The sequence below is a fragment of the Salvelinus alpinus genome, chromosome 13 (genome assembly GCF_045679555.1).
Source record: "Salvelinus alpinus chromosome 13, SLU_Salpinus.1, whole genome shotgun sequence".
NCBI classification, from domain to species: Eukaryota; Metazoa; Chordata; class Actinopteri; order Salmoniformes; family Salmonidae; genus Salvelinus; species Salvelinus alpinus.
The window spans coordinates 31,151,680-31,169,958 of NC_092098.1; the positions used below are offsets into that span (position 1 = coordinate 31,151,680).

At 45.2% G+C, this 18,279-nt stretch overlaps 1 pseudogene; it reads left to right on the plus strand.

Annotated features, from left to right (window-relative positions):
- LOC139536725 (biotin--protein ligase-like) overlaps nt 1-18,279 on the plus strand; it is a 36,058-nt pseudogene that overhangs the window by 10,230 nt on the left and 7,549 nt on the right.

Below are 18,279 nucleotides of genomic sequence, written 5' to 3' on the forward strand. Positions count from 1 at the left end.
AGCATTTATTTATAATTCAACTGTTTCTTTTAATTCACGCAATTCACTTTGCTGTTTTTGGCTGGGAACTAATTATCTAGCCTGCAGTGAATGCAAGGGAAATATTCTCTGTCTGCGTAGTGTCCATATACAGTATCATAGTAAATGAGGATCATGTCAAATCTCTCTGTGGAGAAGGGGCTCCCGCTGACATCTTGAGCAACATGTTTAGTGTTACACATGGTTTTAAAACACAGGAGAGATGTTTTCTAGTGGGAGTCATAAAGTGTGTGACCCTTTTGATGGATGAGAAGTGACTGGAACAGAATGTTTCACCACTCTGGGGACCAGTGCCTAATTCAGCCATGTAATTGATTATCCACAGCCGTTGATTATCTAATTTAAGACTGGCTTCAGCTCGGCTTTTTAACTCTATTCATAATTCATGTTGATTGTCATTGATAAAGATGGCGTCATAGGTGTCAGTATGTTTGTGGAGACCCCTTCAAATTAGTGGATTTTGCTATTTCAGCCACACCCGTTGCTGACAGGTGTATAAAATCGAGCACACAGCCATATCTATAGACAAACATTAGCAGTAGAATAGCCTTACGGAAGAGCTCAGTGACTTTTAACATGGCACCGTCATAGGTTGCCACCTTTCTAACACGTTAGTTAGTCAAATGTCTACCCTGCTAGAGCTGCCCCGGTCAACTGTAAGCGGTGTTGTTGTGAAGTGCAAACGTCTAGGAGCAACAACGGCTCAGCCTCTAAGTGGTAGGCCACATAAACTCACAGAACTGGACCGCAGAGTGCTGAAGCGCGTAGCCTGTAAAAATCGCCTGTCCTCGGTTGCAAAACTCACTACCAAGTTTCAAACTGCCTCTGGAAGCAACATCAGCCCTAGAACTGTTCGTCGGGAGCTCCATGAAATGGGTTTCCATGGCCGAGCAGCCGCACACCTAAGATTACGCCTAAGATTACCATGCGCAATGCCAAGCGTCGGCTGGAATGCCAAGCTCGCCGCCATTGGACTCTGGAGCAGTGGAAACGTGTTCTCTGGAGTAATGAATCACGCTTCACTATCTGGCACTATCTGGCTTCACTATCTGAACACTACCTTCCCCAATGCATAGTGCCAACTGTAAAGTAGGAATAGTGGTCTGGGTCTGTTTTTCATGGTTCGGGCTCAGCTCCTTAGTTCCAGTGAAAGGAAATCTTAACGCTACAGCATACAATGACATTCTAGACGTTTCTGTGCTTCCAACTTTGTGGCAACAGTTTGGAGAAGGCCCTTTCCTGTTTCAACATGACAATCCTCCCATGCACAAAGCGAGGTCCATACAGAAATGGTTTGTTGAGGGGCCTTCCGTGTGGCGCAGCGGTCTAAGGCACTGCATTGCAGTGTTGAGGCGTTCACTTCCGGGTTAAGTCAGTTGAATGATGTTTCCTCTGACGTATTGGTGCATCTGGCTTCCGGGTTAAGTGAGCGGGTGTTAAGAAGCAGTGCAGCTTGGCAGGTCATGTTTTGAAGAACGCATGACTCGACCTTCGCTTCTCCCGAGCCCGTTGGGGAGTTTCAGCGATGAGAGAAGATCGCAATTGGATATCACGAAATTGGGGAGAAATAAAACAAAAAATGCTATTTCGAGATCGGTGTGGAAGAAGTTCACTGCCCTGCACAGAGCCCTGACCTCAACCGCATCGTACACCTTTGAGATGAATTGGAACACCGACTGCGAGCCAGGCCTAATCGCCCAACATCATTGCCCGACCTCACTAATGCTCTTGTGGCTGAATGGAAGCAAGTCCCCGCAGCAATGTTCCAACATTAAGTGGAAAGTCTTCCCAGAAGAGTAGAGGCTGTTATAGCAGCAAAGGGGGGACCAACTCCATATTAATGCCCATGCTTTTGGAATGAGATGTTCAACAAGCAGATGTCCACATACTTCCGGTAATGTCGTGTATGTTTTCATGGAAGGATGGGAGCCATATGATATGACGAAATATGACCATATCACTGTAACTCATGAATGAAATTAAAACCTAGGATTCCTTTAGTTACTCCTCACACAGGCCTTTTCTTCTCTTCCTCTGTGTCTCCAGGAGCGAAGGACCAGCTTCCTGAATTGGCTGCACACCCAGGTGGACAAGGAGAGGCTGCTCAAGTCCTCCAAGGCCTCCCTCAAAGTGATCCCCAGTGTGGAGCTCCAGGCTTCCCCCCCCCCCCCCCCCTGCAGCCCGAGGGGACCCTGGCCCTGGTCACGGACCCCCCAGAGTTCCAGAACTGCGAGCAATTCAGCCTGCATACCTATAGCCAGCCCCTGGAGACCCTCACGCTGGGGTGCACAACGCTCTACGCACAGGTCACCCCCACCACCATGGACCTGCTAGAGGAGTAAGTTAATGTTACTTGCACCTTGCTCTGGGACAGGGAGGGGGGGGGGGGGGGGTAGCCGGTCAGTAAGGGCCAAATTCTAACCTAAGACTTACTCCAACTTGAAGTTTCACAGAACTCTCCTTTGACGTCAATGGATGATTTACGCAGAAGTACAAGTTGGCTACACTCATATCTCCAGTTAGCATCCGGGGCTTAGCGGGTGTGGGTGGTAAATTTTGAGTTGTTGTTAAATGAACATTGACACATACAATGACAAACGCACTGTGATACACTTGTCAGCGTAGCGCCACGAGGTGATTGGGGGTTTAGTAGTAGTGTCTAAATGAAAGTGAAGTTGTCAGACACCAGTGTGGCGAGAGCAGTGCCTGCACCATTACAGGGGATCTGGAGAGATTGATAGAGTGATAAAAAGAGAGAGAGAAAGCAAATGCGATAGAGAGAGAGAGAGTGGTTGGTCCACCAACCATACTGTGGGTTGGCGGGCAGTCTGCTGGGCTGGAACTAATTTAATGGCTGAGTGACCTCACTGTAGCAGAGGCAGACTGCACCTAATAGAGGTCTTTGTCTACATCCCTACATCTCACTGGGAACTTGCCAGTCAACAGGCGGGATCCTAGGAACAGGTGGAAGCTATTAGAGCTGTCATAAAGTTTGAAAAATGGATTCTGGACCTGCGCTGAAGTGATTGGAACTGACAGTGTTGTCATTAAGGTTGTAAGGTAACGAAAGAGGGAGGAAAGACAAGGGCACGTGAAAAAAAACTGGTCTCCAGTTTTGAGTTTTGATTTCTCTCCCTCTGATTTTTCAGCGTTTTAATTTCCAGATGGTCCCCAGTCTTGATTAAGTGGTATTATTCTAGAGGAAAGCCACTTGATGGATTGCTTTTCTTTGTTTTAGCCTATCCCTCAAGCGTATGGAGTTCTGTCAAGTGTATGGAGTTCTGTCTATTATTTGAAATTATAGGATGACTGTGAGGGAACTGCCATTGTTTACCTGGACCGCACTTGCTCCTATCAAAAGGGAGCACCTGGGTTGTGTTCATTATTAAGCACCAAATGGAAGAAAATACTCCAAAACAGAGTGAAACAGGGAGGTATTATCTATACTTGTCCAATAATAAACTCTCGTTTTCATTTTCCATTGCAAAACACTTTTTCAACGCTGTGTCCTAATGAACACAGCCCTTGTGATGTCAATTTAACACTCACCGACACCAACCATATTGGCACCTGGCCGCCTACCCAGTATTGAGTGTATTTTGGCATTATGATATGGACTGGTAATGATAGTGAAACTACAGTAGGTATCAAGTATGTGTGACTCTCAGTCATACTCAGTAGGTCTTTATTTAGTCTGTGCAACATGCTTTTCTCAATGAATTTGCTGGCCTGTGCTCTTAGATGTGGGGCCTGTTTTTGTGCAGTTGGTAGTGGAATACTGTACTACTGATCCATGACAGTTTAGGAGCTCCTCATGGAGGTCCACCAGGACACTGGATTTAATAAGCGTTCCCTTTATTATCAAGTGTTTATTTAATTCAAAAGGGGGACTATTTTCGATGCAGGGAGGGTAAGTGCAAAACTAATAAGTTATTCATCCAGAGAGCAGATTTCTTTTTTTCCCCTATTATAAACCAAAGAAAGACAGGAAGTAAAAATAGGCTGAATAATTCATGGATATAATTGAACTGGCATAAAACAGCAATTAGCTGCACATTCCTATGTAAATGCTTTTTTATGGTGGTGTAGTCGTCAGTGTTGGCAAGGAAATGTAATTTCAAATTACTTACCGCAGGGAAGAAAGGTTCTGACCAATGTATTACTCAAGCAACAACAAAACATGTTAGTTTTTTTACCTTATTTTTCTACAGAATGATGCCATTGTTGTATGTATATCTTTTAGTATACAATAAAATGCTCACAATTTTTTGCACCTCTTCCTCTTCAACTGAAGTTTAATTTAATCAAAGGCTATACTTTGTATAATTTCCAGGTAAACTTTACTGTCCATTTGCAAATTTTTTAACATTCTTGATCATGTTTCAGTTAAAAATAAATTGCTAAAATATATTTTTTAAATTATATAAACGTACTCCCCAAAACGCAGCTTTAATTATAGATTAATCAGTTCTTCAACTCAATGGTTGAGATTTTCTTTTATTGTGGGGATAAATAGTGGGCCATTGAAGAGGAGATTAATAAAAGGGGAATTTGTGGGGCGGGGGATGGGGGGGGTAAAGTGCCTGGATCATTGGCTAAGGGCGCTGATGAAGATAGGGGGTTGGTATAGGGTGGTTGGGGGGGACTATATTGACGGCCAGGCCGGGTCTGAGCTCAGGGAGGAGGCGGTATGTTTGTCCAGAGTATTAGTGCTTTGTTTGGCCAGAAGCAGCTAATAATAGGCTGAACCGAAGACAGAGGATAGTGTTCTCACAAGGTCACAACCAAGCTGGAAGCCAGTGGGCAGGTTACACACCTACTAACCCCACCGCTACACACTCACTAACCCCACCGCTACACACTAACTAACCCCACCGCTATACACTCACTAACCCCACCGCTACACACTAACTAACCCCACCGCTACACACTCACTAACCCCACCGCTACACACTCACTAACCCCACCGCTATACACTCACTAACCCCACCGCTATACACTCACTAACCCCACCGCTACACACTCACTAACCCCACCACTACTCACTCACTAACCCCACCACTACAAACTCACTAACCCCACCGCTACACACTCACTAACCCCACCACTACACACTCACTAACCCCTCCACTACACACTCACTAACCCCTCCACTACACACTCACTAACCCCTCCACCTCCACCTCACAATCACTAACCCCACCACCTCACAATCACTAACCCCACCACTACACACTCACTAACCCCACCGCTACACACTCACTAACCCCACCGCTACACACTCACTAACCCCTCCACTACACACTCACTAACCCCTCCACCTCACACTCACTAACCCCTCCACTACACACTCACTAACCCCTCCACCTCACACTCACTAACCCCTCCACTACACACTCACTAACCCCTCCACCTCCACCTCACACTCACTAACCCCTCCACTACACACTCACTAACCCCTCCACCTCCACCTCACACTCACTAACCCCTCCACCTCCACCTCACAATCACTAACCCCACCACTTCTCACTCACTAACCCCACCGCTACTCACTCACTAACCCCGCCACTACTCACTCACTAACCCCACCTCTACACACTCACTAACCCCTCCACTATACACTCACACACCCCACCACTACTCACTCACTAACCCCACCACTACAAACTCACTAACCCCACCGCTACACACTCACTAACCCCACCACTACACACTCACTAACCCCTACACTACACACTAACTAACCCCACCACTACACACTCACTAACCCCACCGCTACACACTCACTAACCCCACCGCTACACACTCACTAACCCCTCCACTACACACTCACTAACCCCTCCACCTCACACTCACTAACCCCTCCACTACACACTCACTAACCCCTCCACCTCACACTCACTAACCCCTCCACTACACACTCACTAACCCCTCCACCTCACACTCACTAACCCCTCCACTACACACTCACTAACCCCTCCACCTCCACCTCACACTCACTAACCCCTCCACTACACACTCACTAACCTCTCCACCTCCACCTCACACTCACTAACCCCTCCACCTCCACCTCACAATCACTAACCCCACCACTACTCACTCACTAACCCCACCGCTACTCACTCACTAACCCCACCGCTACTCACTCACTAACCCCGCCACTACTCACTCACTAACCCCACCTCTACACACTCACTAACCCCTCCACTATACACTCACACACCCCACCACTACTCACTCACTAACCCCACCGCTACACACTCACTAACCCCACCGCTACACACTCACTAACCCCACTGCTACACACTCACTATCCCCTCCACTACACACTCACTAACCCCTCCACTATACACTCACTAAACCCACCGCTACACACTCACTAACCCCACCGCTACACACTCACTAACCCCTCCACTACACACTCACTAACCCCTCCACTATACACTCACTAACCCCACCACTACACACTCAATAACCCCTCCACTATGCACTCACTAACCCCACCGCTACACACTCACTAACCCCTCCACTACACACTCAATAACCCCTCCACTATGCACTCACTAAACCCACCTCTACACACTCACTAACCCCACCGCTACACACACACTAACCCCTCTGCTACACACACACTAACCCCTTTGCTACACACTCACTAACCCCTCCACCTCCACCTCACACTCACTAAACCCTCCACTACACACTCACTAACCCCTCCACTACACACTCACTAACCCCACCACTACACACTCACTAACCCCTCCACTATGCACTCACTAACCCCACCTCTACACACTCACAGACTCCACGGCTACACACTCACTAACCCCACCGCTACACACTCACTAACCCCACCGCTACACACACACTAACCCCTCCGCTACACACTCACTAACCCCACCGCTACACACTCACTAACCCCTCCGCTACACACTCACAGACTCCACGGCTACACACTCACTAACCCCTCCACCACACACTCACTAACCCCTCCACTACACACTCACAAACCCCTCCACCTCACACTCACAAACTCCTCCACTACACACTCACTAACCCCTCCACCTCACACTCACTAACTCCTCCACTACACACTCACTAACCCCTCCACTACACACTCACTAACCCCACCGCTATACACACACTAACCCCTCCGCTACACACTAACCCCTCCGCTACACACTCACTAACCCCTCCACTACACACTCACTAACCCCACCGCTACACACTCACTAACCCCTCCGCTACACACTAACCCCACCGCTACACACTCACTAACCCCTCCGCTACACACTAACCCCTCCGCTACACACTCAATAACCCCTCCACTATACACTCACTAAACCCACCTCTACACACTCACTAACCCCACCGCTACACACACACTAACCCCTCCGCTACACACTAACCCCTCCGCTACACAATCACTAACTCCTCCGCTATACACTCACTAACCCCTCCACTATACACTCACTAACCCATCCGCTACACACTCACTAACCCCTCCACCTCACACTCACTAACCCCACCGCTACACACTCACTAACCCCACTGCTATACACTCACTAACCCCTCCGCTATACACTCACTAACCCCTCCGCTACACACCAACTAACCACTCCGCTACACACCATCTAACCCCTCCGTTACACACTCACTAACCCTGCCAGCTGCCCACTCACACTTATTTTATCTCATGACTTTAGACATCAGACCAAAAGCCTTTGAAGCATTTTATAAGGATGCTGATATCTTGCATATATCTCTGCTTCTTGTCGCATTTTAGTCATCTTTATTATTGCATTGTATGATGTGTGGTATTTTGGCCACATTCAATCAGACTGTGACAACTAGTTAGTATTGTTTGATAGTCAGAATAATTTCTCGATGGTGGTGTGTGGCATCAAAACAGATTGGTAGCAACCCCTCACCCAGACAGACATCTCCCTCGAGTTCACTGGGGAGGCGCATTCTGCATCCGATAGCCGTTTAAAGAGCCTGTTTTGTTAAGGCCAATTGGCTGCCAGGCTGGTTGTTAACGGCGTGGAAGTGTTTATTTGTGAACAAGGTGGGAATAAGACCCCATGGTGTTCCTGAACACTACTCCACTGGGCCCAGAGAGACATAATGATGCTTTTCCTGCTCTGGTGAACCTGATCCTAGCCCCTGGAGCGCCACACTTACTTTTGTCCGGCGGTCTCTCCTTCCATTTCTCTCTCTATCCCAGGCCAGGCAGCAGGCCCCGTACAGAAAACCCAAGGGCCCACTTTTCCTCTCCTCTAACTTCTTCTCTTTTTCTAACTAAACAAAGTTTGGCCCTGGTGAGAGGAACAAGTGATGGATGTAAAATACAAACAGAACATTTCCTCTGAAAATGTTCTCAGTCTTCTATAATGTGGTTTATCCTTTATCATACTTCTCAGTTAGTTTTGTTTGAGCGAGAACAATTATTTTGTCCTTCATTACCACCAACAGCATATGCTTGACTTTCTGAATTTCAGATACTTTCTAAAAAGAATGACTTGAAAGATGACCACCAGCAGTGTAATTTAGCAGTGAAAACCCACCATGTATTTGGTTTGAGTTGCAGGGACATAAACAGGACCCTGTTTAGCTAATGGGAGCAAAACACCTTCCTCCTCTGGAAGTGGGAATAAGAAAAACACGGCGAACAAGGGGCTCTTCTGGTTAAAGCGGCCCAGTTGTTGAGCCAAAGCACTGGCAATCACTGTTTGTTTTGACAGGGAATCCAAAATCCAAAACGACACTGTATGGAATTAAGGTCCTGTTTCCTGTGAAAAATACGAACTTTGTGCAGCGAAAAACGAGAGAGGGAGAGCGAGAGAGAAAGAGAGAGAAAATGGACGCCTTATAACTGCATAAAAATTAAATTGGTCCAATTGACCTTGCATGCTCTACCTGCAATTATCTAAAATTGTAAGCAGATGCCTAAAGTCCTCATTTCATATTCTGGTGAACATCTGGCACGGCAGGCTGGCGTTAAAGTTTCCATCTCTAGTGAGTCGGCATTATAAGGAGATGGAATCTGCAGGTTAGGCTGGAGGAGAGGGCATTGCAGAGCACAGGCTTCAGATAAGAGTTCAAGTGGAGAAGGAGAGAGAGAGAGAGACACACACACACACTTGCACAAGTGGAAAAACACCCTCTGGAACACATGAACAACACACGGAGGAGTTAACATTATGAGCATATTTTGTTGTCAGAAATTCAATAGGTATCATCATCAGGGAGCAGAAAAATATGGGCTCAACACTTTGTGATAAAGGTTCTACCTATGTCATGAAAACACAAGCTCCAAAGAAAGACCAACATCCTCTCCAAGACATACAGTGCCTTGAAAAAGTTTTCACAACGCCTTGACATGTTCCACATTTTGTTGTTACAGCCTAAATTTCAAATGGATTCCAATTCTTTTTTACTGGCCTACACACAATACCCCATAATGTCAAAGTGGAATTATGTTTTTAGAAATGTTTACAAATTAATAAAAAATGAAAAGCTAAAATTTCTTGAGACAATAAGTATTCAACACCTTTGTTATGACAAGCATAAATAAGTTCAGGAGTAAACATTTGCTTAACAAGTCACATAATACGTTGCATTACATTTACATTTAAGTCATTTAGCAGACGCTCTTATCCAGAGCGACTTACAAATTGGTGCATTCACCTTATGATATCCAGTGGAACAACCACTTTACAATAGTGCATCTAACTCTTTTAAGGGGGGGGGGGGGGTTAGAAGGATTACTTTATCCTATCCTAGGTATTCCTTAAAGAGGTGGGGTTTCAGGTGTCTCCGGAAGGTGGTGATTGACTCCGCTGACCTGGCGTCGTGAGGGAGTTTGTTCCACCATTGGGGTGCCAGAGCAGCGAACAGTTTTGACTGGGCTGAGCGGGAACTGTACTTCCTCAGAGGTAGGGAGGCGAGCAGGCCAGAGGTGGATGAACGCAGTGCCCTTGTTTGGGTGTAGGGCCTGATCAGAGCCTGAAGGTACGGAGGTGCCGTTCCCCTCACAGCTCCGTAGGCATGTATTCACTTTGTGTGCAATAATAGTGTTTAACATGATTTTTGAATGACAACCTCATCTCTGCACCCCACACATACAATTATCTGTATGGTCCCTTAGTCAACCACAAATACCAGACCTTTCGGTAGATGGGTAAAAATAAAAAAGCAGACATTGAATATCCCTTTGAGCAAGGTGAAGTTATTAATTACACTTTGGATGGTGTACCAGTCTCTAGAAAGATACAGACGCCCTTCCTAACTCAGTTGCTGGAGAGGAAGGAAACTGTTCAGGGATTTCACCATGAGGCCAATGGTGACTTTAAAACAGTTACATAGTTTAATGGCTTTGATAGGGATGGGTCAACAACATTGTATTCACTCCACAATACTAACCTAATTGACAGAGTGAAAAGAAGGAATATTCCCTTAACATGCATCCTGTTTGCAACAAGGCACTAAAGCAAAAAATGTGGCAAAGCAGTTAACTTTATGTCCTGAATACAAAAAATGTATGTTTGGGGCAAGTCCAATATAATACATTACTGAGTACCACTCTCCATATTTTCAAGCATAGTGGTGGCTGTATCATGTTATGGGTATGCTTGTAATCATTAAGGACTGGGGAGTTTTTCAGGATAAAAAATAAATGTTATGTACAGGCAAAATCCTAGAGGAAAACCTGGTTCAGTCTGCTTTCCACCAGACATTGGGAGATTAATTCACCTTTCCGCAGGAAAATAACCTAAAACACAAGGCCAAATATACACTGGAGTTGCTTACAAAGAAGAAAGTCAATGTTCTTGAGTGACTGAGTTACAGTTTTAACTTAAATAATGGGCAAATGTTGCGCAATCCAGGTGTAGAAAGTTCTTAGAGACTTACATAGAAAGTCTCACAGCTGTAATCGCTGCCAAAGGTGCTTCTACAAAGTACTCAGAGGTGTGAATACGTATATAAATTAGATTTTTCTGTATTTCATTTTCAATACATTTGAAAAAATATATATAAACATGTTTTCACTTTGTCATTATGGGGTTTTGTGTGTAGATGGGTGAGGAAAAAAAACTATATAATCAATTTTGAATTCAGGCTGTAACACAACAAAATGTGGAATAAGTCAAGGGGTATGAATACTTTCTGAAAGCACTGTAGGTCCTAAAACAAAGACATCACAGAAAAGCACTAACTCTAAAGAGAGACATCAAGTGGCGTCCCTCCATATGTTCTAAAGAGTGGGCTTTCTGACTGAAGCTCTATTAGGGCCATTAAAGGGTCAGTCTAGCCTGGTCCAGCAAAGTCAGGGAAAAGAGGGCATCCCGCCCTCGTCTGCCCTCAGTAATGGACGACGCCTCCCATTGAACTCCTCCAAGGGTGCTATTTGAAAATGATAATTTGCTCCGCTCTTTGACGAAACAGGATTAGCTCAATTAATCACATTTCCAGATTAGTTTTTCCTCTCCTATCGACCATCACTTTTTGCCGGCGGATGATCAATGCAAACTTGCTTATACTAACCATGGCAAATCCAGTTGTGGAAATGAGCATCGACAGCAGAAATAATCTCTTAATTTTAGATATTTTGATCTGGGGGATTGGATAGGGATTGGATGGGAGAGTTATTTGGGGGGAAATGGCTTTCAATAAAATATCCTCCAATAAACGACTTATATCACTCTGCCTGATGAGTTATATTTGAATTAAAGTTGTATTATCGGAAAAGAAAATCCAGTCAAATCAAACAATTTTGACATTGTCTGAAAGTTACTGTCATGATTTATGTAACATGGAGGCCGTCATCCATGTCAGTGTGATCAAAAACGGGTTGCTCTTTATTTGCCAACACCACAACAGCCATTCCTTGTGAGTCTTCATCTGGTGTTTGAGAAGAACCAACAGAGCAAAGCTTCAACCCTAGGTCTACTGAGGGCTAAAATCCACTTTCTGTCTGCTGTGTGTGATGTGTTAAGTGTAACCCCCCACCCCCCACTGGTGTACCACACAACCCCGCAGCCCCCGCAGCTAAATGTGTAGAGTTGCAGGAAAACAGCAACATTTTCTCTCAGCCCCATGACAAAATGTGTAGAATTGCAGGAAGTTAGCTGTTTAAAAAAATACATTGTTTTGCTGCTCAGACCTTGCAGGGAGCCCTCGCCACTAAATGGGGTACACCCCCCCCCCCCACCCCCACACCCACACACACACACACACCGTTCTCCTCCATACTGGGCCTTTACGCTAATCCAGGACACACACATACACCCTGTCTATGTGTCAGTCTAGTGGGGTGTGAGTTACCACTCCTCCCCACTTGTCCCACAGATGACTTGGCTGGTGGCTATTTATCCTCTGACCCCTTGGCCCTGGGTAAGTGACCCCTTTGGCTCAGCCCCCCCCCAGCCACACAAAAGCCTGGCCAGACTTAAAAGGACCCTGCTCTTCTGCTGGGAGAGTTGGTCCTCTCTTTCATCCCCAGACGTGCTACTTTGTAATGTCTTTGTTCTGGGCTTGTAATGTCTTTGTTCTGGCCGGGCCCGGTCAGCGGCGATGAAATGGATGCTCCTGCTGGATGTAGTTGGTGATTGAGTAGTAGGGGTTACTACTGCTTTACTACTGCTGCAGTGTTTGCACTCAGAGTCTCTCTTCCACTCTACCTGTCTCTCGCTCTATCTTTCGCTCTCTCACCCTCTCTCTTGCTCTTTACCCCTATTTCTCCATCTCTCTTTATCTTAATCTCTTTTTGCCTTAAAAACCATCCTCTCCCTACTTGAAGGTATTGCTCTTTCAGGTTTAATAGTAGTGGACCTGTAACTGTTCGCCTGAGGTCTTCAGACTTCAGTTCCCTCTGGTTAAAGGTCACAGCATTGTTTTGCATCCAACAGATTAAAGTGTATAGAGAGGGTTGGAGGGGGAGGGGCGAGAGAGAGAGGTAGAGAGAGGGCGGGGAAAGAGTGTGTGTGGGTGCACGGTGCAGGTTGAGGAGGGAGTCCCTCCATGTGGCTGCTGCTGTTGTTCCCAATCAGTGCCATGCTGCTGATTTGAGGAGACCAACCTAGAGCAACACAGCTGTTTTGTGCTACAGGCCCAGGCTCAGGGAGAAGCAGGCCATATCGTTGGGCCACCACCAGCAACCCAGATATATTGGAGAAGATTACACAGAAGATTATACAAAATTCTTGCCTGATGATCTTCTGAACTTCCCAATGCCTTTCTGATGCATTTCAGTCACTTCAAACCATTATTCATTAGGACTAAAGTACTGTCAGACTGATTTGTAGTAGACTGTCATAGTCCAAATTAAAAAAGTTGACATTGGACTTTGTTTACATAACTTTTTTTACATGGTGGGTCGTGATTTTCTTTGTATCAAAATGGAGTCGCGGGCCAAAAAAGTTTGGGAACCCCTGGGTTAGAGTGTCCGCCATGCGATTGGAAGCTTCGGAATGCAATCCCCAGCCGAGTCATACCAAAGACTGTAAAAATGGGACCCGATGCTTCTCTGCTTGGCACTCAGTATTAAGGAGATAGATTGGGGGTAAGGCCCTGTCCAGAGGGTGTACATGTACATCACGCTACAGAAACAGGAGATGGGCTCCTGCTCCTATGAGCCGCTCCGGCTCGCACAAGTCAAGGCTTGTGTAAGGCTACTTACAGCGCCTTCAGAAAGTATTCACACAAGTCACATAATAAGTTGCATGGACTCACTCTGTGTGCAATAATAGTGTTCAACATGATTTTTGAATGACTACCTCATCTCTGTACCCCACTCATACATTTATCTGTAAGGTCCCTCAGTCGAGCAGTGCATTTCAACCACAGATTCAACCACAAAGACCAGGGAGGTTTTCTAATGGCTCGCAAAGAAGGGCAACTATTGGTAGATGGGTAAAAACATAAAAGGCAGACATTGAATATCCATTTGAGCATGGAGAAGTTATAAATTACACTTTGGTTGGTGTATCAATACACCCAGTCACTACAAAGATACAGGCGTCCTTCCTAACTCAGTTGCCGGCAAGGAAGAAAACCGCTCAGGGATGTCACCATGAGGCCAATAGTGACTTTAAAACAGTTACATGGCTGTGATAAGAGAAAACTGAGGATGGATCAACAACATTGTAGTAACTCCACAACACAAACCTAATTCACAGAGTGAAAAGAAGGAAGCCTGTACAGAATAAACATATTCCAGAACATGCAATCTGTTTGCAAATCAAATCAAATGTTATTGGTCATACACATGGTTAGCAGATGTTAATGCGAGTGTAGTGAAATGCTTGTGCTTCTAGTTCCGACCGTGCAGTAATATCTAACAAGTAATCTAACAATTTCACAACAATAAGGCATTAGAATACCACTTTTAATATATTGAAGCATTGTGGTGGCTTCATCATGATTAAAAAATAAATACAAAATAAATCACCTTTATTTAACCAGGTAGGCCAGTTGAGAACAAGTTTTCATTTACAACTGCGACCTGGCCAAGATAAAGCAAAGCAGTGCGACACAAACAACACAGAGTTACACATGGGATAAACAAACGTACAGTCAATAACACAATAGAAAAATCTATATACAGTGTGTGCAATATAGTAAGATTAGGAGGTAAGGCAATAAATAGGCCGTAGTGGTGAAATAATTTAGCATTAACACTGGAGTGATAGATGTGCAGAAGATGAATGTGCAAGTAGAGATACTGGGGTGCAAAGGAGCAAAATAATAAATAACAATATTGGGATGAGGTAAGTGGGTGGGCTATTTACAGATGGGCTATGTACAGGTGTAATGATTGGTAAGCTGCTCTGACAGCTGATGCTTAAAGTTAGTGAGGGAGATATAAGACTCCAGCTTCAGTGATTTTTGCAATTCATTCCAGTCATTGGCAGCAGAGAACTGGAAGGAAAGGCGGCCAAAGGGGAAGTTCACTTTGGGGATGACCAGTGAAATATACCTGCTGGAGTGCATGCTATGAGTGGGTGCTGCTATGGTGACCAGTGAGCTGAGATAAGGCGTGGCTTTACCTAGCAAAGACTTATAGATGACCTGGAGCCAGTGGGTTTGGCGACGAATACGAAGCCAGGGCCAGGAAACGAGAGCATACAGGTCGCAGTTGTCACACCCTGATCTGTTTCACCTGTTCCTGTGATTGTCTCCACCCCCTCCAGGGTGACAGCGTGTTTTTCCCGTACTCCCTGCCCGACTCTGGACTACTTTCCCGCCTGCCTGATCATCCTGTCTGCCCTGACCTTGATTCTGCCTGCTCTTTGGTACCTTTTGGACTCTGTACTGGTTTTGACTCTTTTGCCTGTCCACGACCATTCTCTTTCCTTACCCTATTGGATTAATAAATATTGTAAGACTCCAACCATCTGCCTCCTGTGTCTGCATCTGGGTCTTGCCTTGTGTCATGATAGCAGTGGTGGGTGGTATATGGGGCTTTGGTGACAAAACGGATGGCACTGTGATAGACTACATCCAATTTGCTGAGTAGAGTGTTGGAGGCTATTTTGTAAATGACATCGCCGAAGTCAAGGATCGGTAGAATAGTCTGTTTTACGATGGTATGTTTGGCAGCATGAGTGAATGATGCTTTGTTGCGAAATAGGAAGCCAATTCTAGATTTAATTTTGGATTGGAAATGATTAATGTGAGTCTGGAAGGAGAGTTTACAGTCTAACCAGACACCTACAGTGAGGGAAAAAAGTATTTGATCCCCTGCTGATTTTGTACGTTTGCCCACTGACAAAGAAATTATCAGTCTATAATTTTAATGGTAGGTTTATTTGAACAGTGAGAGACAGAATAACAACAAAAATATCCAGAAAAATGCATGTCAAAAATGTTATAAATTGATTAGCATTTTAATGAGGGAAATAAGTATTTGACCCCTTCTCAATCAAAAAGATTTCTGGCTCCCAGGTGTCTTTCATACAGGTAACGAACGGAGATTAGGAGCACACTCTTAAAGGGAGTGCTCCTAATCTCAGTTTCTTACCTGTATAAAAGATACCTGTCCACAGAAGCAATCAATCAATCAGATTCCAAACTCTCCACCATGGCCAAGACCAAAGAGCTCTCCAAGGATGTCAGGGACAAGATTGTAGACCTACACAAGGCTGGAATGGGCTACAAGACCATCGCCAAGCAGCTTGGTGAGAAGGTGACAACAGTTTCTGTGATTATTCGCAAATGGAAGAAACACAAAAGAACTGTCAATCTCCCTCAGCCTGGGGCTCCATGCAAGATCTCACCTCGTGGAGTTGCAATGATCATGAGAACGGTGAGGAATCAGCCCAGAACTACACAGGAGGATCTTGTCAATGATCTCAAGGCAGCTGGGACCATAGTCATCAAGAAAACAATTGGTAACACACTATGCCGTGAAGGACTGAAATCCTGCAGCGCCCGCAAGGTCCCCCTGCTCAAGAAAGCACATATACATGCCCGTCTGAAGTTTGCCAATGAACATCTGAATGATTCAGAGGACAACTGGGTGAACGTGTTGTGGTCAGATGAGACCAAAATGGAGTTCTTTGGCATCAACCCAACTTGCCGTGTTTGGAGGAGGAGGAATGCTGCCTATGACCCCAAGAAACCATCCCCACCGTCAAACATGGAGGTGGAAACATTATGCTTTGGGGGTGTTTTTCTGCTAAAGGGACAGGACAACTTCACCGCATCAAAGGGACGATGGACGGGGCCATGTACCGTCAAATCTTGGGTGAAAACCTCCTTCCCTCAGCCAGGGTATTGAAAATGGGTCGTGGATGGGTATTCCAGCATGACAATGACCCAAAACACACGGCCAAGGCAACAAAGGAGTGGCTCAAGAAGAAGCACATTAAGGTCCTGGAGTGGCCTAGCCAGTCTCCAGACCTTAATCCCATAGAAAATCTGTGGAGGGAGCTGAAGGTTCGAGTTGCCAAACGTCAGCCTCGAAACCTTAATGACTTGAAGAAGATCTGCAAAGAGGAGTGGGACAAAATCCCTCCTGAGATGTGTGCAAACCTGGTGGCCAACTACAAGAAACGTCTGACCTCTGTGATTGCCAACAAGGGTTTTGCCACCAAGTACTAAGTCATGTTTTGCAGAGGGGTCAAATACTTATTTCCCTCATTAAAATGCAAATCAATTCATAACATTTTTGACATGCGTTTTTCTGGATTTTTTTGTTGATATTCTGTCTCTCACTGTTCAAATAAACCTACCATTAAAATTATAGACTGATCATTTCTTTGTCAGTGGGCAAACGTACAAAATCAGCAGGGGATCAAATACTTTTTTCCCTCACTGTAGGTATTTGTAGTTGTCCACATATTCTAAGTCAGAACCGTCCAGAGTAGTGATGCTAGTCAGGCGGGCAGGTGCGGGCAGCAATCGGTTGAAGAGCATGCATTTAGTTTTACTTGCATTTAAGAGCAGTTGGAGCCCACGGAAGGAGTGTTGTATGGCATTGAAGCTCGTCTGGAGGTTTGTTAACACAATGTCCAAAGAAGGGCCAGAAGTATACAGAATGGTGTCATCTGCGTAGAGGTGGATCAGAGAATCACCAGCAGCAAGAGCGACATCATTGATGTATTCAGAGAAAAGAGTCGGCCCGAGAATTAAAACCTGTGGCACCCCCATAGACTGCCAGAGGTCCGGACAACAGGTCCTCCGATTTGACACACTGGTTATGCTTATGGGTATGCTTATCATCTGAGTTTTTTGGGCATAAAAAGAAACGGAATAGAGCTAAGCACTGGCAAAATCCTAGAGGAAAACCTGGTTCAGTCAGCTTTCCAACAGACACTGGGAGACAAATTCCCATTTCAGCAGGACAGTAACCTAAAACACAAGGCCAAATATACACTGGATTTTCTTACCAAGCATGTTGAATGTTCCTGAGTGGCCTAGTTACAGTTTTGACTTAAATCGTCTTGAAAATCTATGCCAACACTTGAAAATGGCTGTGTGGCAATGATCAACAACCAACTTGACAGAGCTTGAAGAATGTTTTAAGAATAATGTGCAAATATTGTACAATCTAGGTGAGGAAAGCTCTTAGAGACTTACCCAGAAAGACTCACAGCTGTAATAGCTGCCATATTGACTAACATGTATTGGGTGTGAATACTTGTGTAAATAAAATATGTATTTATTTATTTTGAAATACATTTGCAAAAATGTCTAAAAACATGCTTTCACATGTCATTATGGGGTATTGTGCGT